The sequence below is a fragment of the Varanus komodoensis genome, unplaced genomic scaffold (genome assembly GCF_004798865.1).
Source record: "Varanus komodoensis strain SLA01 unplaced genomic scaffold, ASM479886v1 scaffold7_1, whole genome shotgun sequence".
Classification (NCBI taxonomy): domain Eukaryota; kingdom Metazoa; phylum Chordata; class Lepidosauria; order Squamata; family Varanidae; genus Varanus; species Varanus komodoensis.
Window position 1 is genome coordinate 10,445,244 of NW_025336479.1, and position 6,470 is coordinate 10,451,713.

The following is a 6,470-nucleotide window of genomic DNA, read 5'->3' on the forward strand; positions in this document are numbered from 1 at the left end:
TTCAAAGGCCTCCAGTTCTCCTAAACAATCTGTCCATTGTATCTTGTTATCTCTACATATCACTAAATGTATCAACTATGTCTCTGCTCTTTTCAAATCCCATCTTTTACTGGTTTTGGCTTGTCCTTTTAATATACATTCCCAATTGTAACCAAATTTAAGTATGTATAGCAACATTGTGCATGCCTTTTCTTAGTCCTTTTGTCTTTCCCTCCCACCTCCCCACAGTTATTTCCCCACTCCTTTTTTTATCTATCTTAAAACACTTTGGAAACAGAGACTTGCTGGTGTTGTCTTTGCAATTCTGTTCTGTGCAATAATAGGATCTTAATAGGATCTTGTTGTAAGCTGCCCCGAGGCTTCGGCGAATGGGGCGGCATAAAAATGTTTTAATAAATACAAAAATAAAAAAATAATAATAAGTAACAGCTTCCTTGGGTGTAAATCCCAATTAAACTCAGTGGAACTTGCCCCAAGTAAGTATTACTAGAGCTGTACTTTTTCTACATGTTTAAATAAATTCAAATGGTATAATGGAAACCAATAATTAAACTATGCATTAGAAAGCACATCCAATCGTACACAGGAGGATTACTCTACACAAAATCCCACAATTTTCAGTAAGAGAGTGCAAAGGAACTGTGTTTGGCACACCCAAATTATTATCAAATTCAGTGCTAGAATTTTACTTGGCATATTAAAGACAAGCTAAGTTCCACTTTAACATAATTTGAACAAGTCACCATCTCTTAGCTTAAGTTCCCTAAAATTACAATAACAACTAGCCGAAGCTATTCATGTTTAAGAACAAGTCCTACTATGTTTAAAGGTGATTATGCAGTAGTATGTTTATTTTAAATTGCAGTCTGAATGACAGAGCAATCATACATATATCTATTGAGAAGTAAGTGCAATTGAATTCAATGGCCTTACCCCCCAGGTAAGTGAATATAAGATTGCATACTTAATCACCAAGACTGTATTAGGTTTAATTATTGTTGCCATAGGGAACATGAGAAAAGCCCTGCTGGATGAGACCAATAGTCCAGCACTCCATGCATGTGGCGACAAGCCAGCTGTTCACAGGGTCCCTCAGGCAGGATGCGTACAAGACCTCTACCTGCTCAGGCTCCTCAGCAACTGGTGTACGCAAGCACGCTGCCTCTGAGAATGGAGGTAGCACATAGCCAGCAAGGCTAGTAGTCATGGACAGCCTTCTCCTCCATGAATTTGTCCAATTCCTTTTTAAAACCCTCCAAATTAAAGAACACTGTTATTCATAAATTGGTAAAGAACTGCATATTTAAAAAAAGTCCAGGGAAGTTTTTAAAGAGAGACAAGATACAATCCAGCTCATTAAAATTCATCAAATACCATCTAACTGCATGCTGCATTTCACCCAGAATTAGTGAGTCATTTCTATTTTCTGAGGTTGTTTGTTTTCCCAGCTTGATTATGAGTTGGTTTAGATATGAGCAACAAATAGTTTGGATTGGAAATTACTTTTTCATCCCATTTGCTAAAACAATTATTTAACTGCTGCCAGATGGTTGGATGTAAAATGGATATAAAAAGACAGCTTATTGAATCTTCCTGGACATCTAATTAGGTTAAAGAAGTGCAAGCATATTCTAAACTGAGGTATAATTTAGAACTGCACAGGAAAACAAATCCGGGCTTGGTTCAAGCATACATTCCAAGCAAGTTGCTTTCAAGAAAAGGTCAAAGTTGAAAATAACTCAAGAAAAAGGAAAAATTCCAGTACTTTATAGTTTTTGACATGAAAAAGACATCTGGAAAAAATTGAATTACAATTTAGTGACAACAGTTTTACATACAAATTGGTTTACATACCTTTGACTATAAATTTTTGCCTATTACATCAATAGAATCTTTGTGCAGCTAGATTCATGACCCATCAAAGCCTTTTGGCTTGTTATGAATATACTTGCAATTAACTGGTTATTTTTACATGCTTCCAAATGTTATAGATAATATAGCATCCAAGGAAAACTCTTCAAAACACAGTACAGCTAAGTTAAATATTTTAAACATTTGTTTCATCATATAAAAATGTGACAATCATCCATATGTCATGCTTTTGTTTGGCTGAAAATAGGATTAAAGTTCAAAACAGGAGCCTCAGAGCAGGTTAAAAAAAGGATCTTGTACTACACAGTCACTAAGATGGTGGATCCATATCAAGATTCTTCCATATCAAGATTCTAAAGTATGTAATATTTTAATCTACCATGAAGAGAACCTTTTAAATATGAAACACCTCTACATTTTCTCAGTTTGGTAACCACAAACATACAATTTAGAAACAAGATGATGCTGCTAACTGGGTCAAGCCATTGAGAACCTCTTTCTCCAGTACTTAAATAGTTTCCCTGGCTGCCCATCTATTTCCCAGTATGAATCAAAATTATACTGCTGATCTTTAAGGGCCTGAATGCTCATCTTCTTCTACATGAACCTGCTCTTATGCTACTGTCATCTTCAGAAGCCCATCTGTCTGTATCAACACCATCTGTGTTGACGTGCTGACTAGGAATGTCTTGATTAGGCTGAATCCATTCTTCATGAGTTGCATGGATTGGAGGTTGTCTATTTCATCATTCATCCACCAACAAAATTAGGGCTTTTTGTTTCTAAAAAGTACATTAAAAAGCCTGCAGTAAAGTGCTCAGTTTTCATGACAAGTTACACAATTTTTGTAACATTTAAAGTAAAAATAGTGTATATGTTTTTGTGGGTTTCTGTAAAAAGCTTTATCTAAATTGCTTTTTTTTCAAAATAAATTAATTTGCATAACTTTCATATAAAATGTAAAAGCTTTGAATCAATATAATCCTCCTGATTTACAGATGATAGTCTCATGTGAAAACCACAGAAATTTTTACAGAAATTCAAACCAATTTAAATCTGTTTCATATTTCTCTGATATCTCTATTGATGACTGGTGGGGAGAGCCCTCCCAGTTGTGGTTCCCCCCTTTGGAGCCTACTCTCAAAAGAGGTTTTCCTGGCACCCGTTCATGTCTTTTCAACCCCAACCATCCTTCTCTCCTCAGGCCTTCTAACCACCCCAGACCTTGTAAATTCTGATTTTATGCTGCAAGTTTTCTGTTCTATTTTAATTTAAGATTGTAAAGATAAGTGGATGCTTTTACTTATTTGTATAATTGTTTGCTTTCCTGGAAATACTAGTGCTAAACCATGGAATAGACATTTTAAAATAATTAAAGACACAGTCCTATGCATGTTTAAACAGAAACTAGTCTAATGCTAAGAGATGTAGGGTTTATTTGTATCTAAACATTAACAGGACCGTGCGTTTATATTTCTTTTAGGCTGCAACCCTATTCCTGGGAGTAAGTCCAATTAAACTCTGTAGAATTTATTTCTGAGTATACACGTGCAGAATAACTTTCTTTAACTTTGTTTAACATTTAAAAAAATGGAAGAAAAGCATAGCTGCTTTGTATACCGTCAAGTTTTTGCAGACACTTAAACTGAAGCAACAGAAAGTTATTAGCACTGACCAGTCGTATTATAGACAAGACGATTCTGAAAATGCTCTAACTAAAACTACAGAACAGTGTAGGTGAAATTTGGTGTTGTATGTTGCTGAATAAGGAATATGTTGGTAAAGGTACACTTTGGCTGCGATCCTATACAAACTAATCCCAAAGTAAGTCGCACTGAAATCAGTAGGAGGTTCTTCTGAGTAAACATGAATAGAACTGCTTTGTTTAAGCCCTGTAAGCATGCCATTAGCTACACTGTTTTGCACAATAGAAAATGCTACTTTGCACTTTGATTTCAATAAACCTGGAACAAAGTCCAGTGCAAGCAGTCCAGTGCAACAAAACTGTTGCAAATAGTTTTGCCACAACATGACTACACCTGGTATCAGGAGCTGCCAAGTCTAGAACTGGGAAGCTGAGGCTCCATATAGATAGCTGCCCTGTGTGGAGTCACCAGGCTTAGAGTTGCAATATTTACCCCACAGAATTAAAGATTTTCCCTCTACCCAGGTTGAGTGGGACTTGCCTGGGTATTAATACATGTTCTTTGACTCATTCTGGCTCCTGGCATGAACCCTGGTGTAGCTCCAGGCTTCCATTAAATTGTGCAGTCTTGACTGTTCACTGAAAACTAATGCTGGTTGAATTTAAATTGCATGTTTCAGAAAGTAGTATCATGCTAGTTTATATCAAGGCTTCGCAAAATTTGGTGCCTTCTAGATGTTTTGGAATTCACAGATTCACAGAACAGCCAGATCAGAAGGGGTGAGAAAGGCCATTGAGTCCAACCCGCCGCTAGTGCAGGATGCCAGTTACACCATCCTGATCAGATAATTGTCCAATTGCTTCTTAAGAGCATCTAGTATGGAACAGCACAAAACTTCTCTTGGCAGCTGGTTCCACTGTCAGACTGCCTTCAGTTCAATTCCCATTCTCCTGTACTTTGCTGATGCAGGTTGCAAAATAACCAAAGTTAGGGAAGGACTGAATAAAAGTAACCTGGAATTCTAAACAGAAGAAACAATTTAACCCTCCTTTCCCCAGTAGATTAGTTTGTACAAGTAATAGGATAGTGACTATGCTACTATAAGTTCAGGGTTTTCTTTTTGTATTTCCTATGCTGTGGAATACTGCTATTTCCTTCTTTTTTGAGTTTTGTTTCAATAAAATAGTATCCATATATCCTGGGGCTCATATACTTCTCCTGTAGAAGGAACCTGAATGGAAATACCCTGCACATTTGGTGGGGGGGGGGGCAGGGTTGATGGAAAGAAGGCAAAGATTTCTATATTCCAATATATAAAACTATAACTTTTATGAGGACAACTCCAACAAGGACAACTTCAGTTTTGTAAGTTTCTGGGCAAGTTTGTTTGTTTGTTTGTTTATTGTTGCCCTAGCATCTCTAGGTGGCTCACAATCAGACAATTAAAACAATTATAAAACTAAAAAAGCCAAAACCCAGTACATACGCTACGTAATTTAAAATACAAAAAGAGGTTTAGTGGCATCAAATATCCACATCCTAATGGACCATCAGTTCTGGCTTGATTTGATGTAGAACTGACTTCTTAATCTTTCTGTTGGTTCAGGGCATTTGCAAAGCTTTCTTACAGCACTATGTTTCAAACACATCTATTTTCATCCTGTTAACTTTCTAGATTCTTACAAAGAGCTCTGTAACAGTCCAGTTCAGTTCAAGGTCAATGAGCTAAAACAATTTAAAGAGTTTATTTATTTATTTATTTATTTAAACATTTTTATGCCGCCCCATTCGCCGAAGCCTCGGGGCGGCTTACAACATAGATAAAACAAGTTAAAATCCATATAAAATAATCTTAATTAAAACTCACATTATAAAATAAGCCGCCCTGGCCAGATAAAATTCAATTGTATTTAGCATTTAAAATGTTGCTTAAATAAAAAGGTCTTAGCCTGGCGCCGAAAAACAAATAACGACGGCGCCAGGCGGACCTCTCTGGGGAGCGCATTCCATAACTTAGGCGCCACCGCTGAGAAAGCCCTTCTCCGAGTAGCCACCCTCCTAATTTCTCTCACGGAGGGCTCCCGGAGAAGGGCCTCTCCCGCCGATCTCAGGGGGCGACTGGGCAAATATGGATGTAAGCGCTCCTTCAGGTAACCAGGACCCAAGCCGTTTAGGGCTTTATAGGTCATTACCAACACCTTGAATTGGGCCCGGACTTCAATGGGGAGTTATAGAGGATACTAGGTAAGGGTGATGTTGACAAAGCTAGTCATGCTGAGTAACTCATAAAGTACAAATTTATACACTTTCGATGAATATCAAACTATTCATAATTAATAAAAACAAAAGCAGCTGGCTAAATCAGAGCAAAATTACTTTCACTGAGCATTCTGCCTCCAACTGTAACAAACCAGAAACAGCGGGCAGGATTGTTGTGAGACTAAACCCTTTCGCCTCACACAATACAGCTTCTTTTACACACACACACACGTCTCCTATTTCAGTCTTAAGCTGCAGTTCAGATGTCAGAGAACGTAATTTTATTTTGTTTTGCTTGTTTGGTCTGCTGTTTCCTTTTTACTGTGGTGTTGAACCCGGTCAGTAGGATGAACGGGCTGGAAACAGGAACTGAACTTGTGCGGACGACCTGCTTCCACGCTCACACTTCATCGCAAAGCACATGCCTCGTCCTGCGAAGTGTAAACACAGCCGTTCCGCGCCAACGTGACGGGCATGTGTGCCATCCAGTACTGTAGAAGAAACATCCCAGCAACTGAACTGTCGGGCCGCGAGGGGTGGGTTTGAGCCCACCAATCATTTCAGAGCGGGTGGAATCCTGGAATCCCTCTGCACCAATGGAAAAAGAGCAGCCCGCTCTTTTCCAATGGCACGGGAAATGGGCGTGGCTCAGCAGCCGCGCCCCAATGGGAACGGGGATGGTTGGGTGTTGGT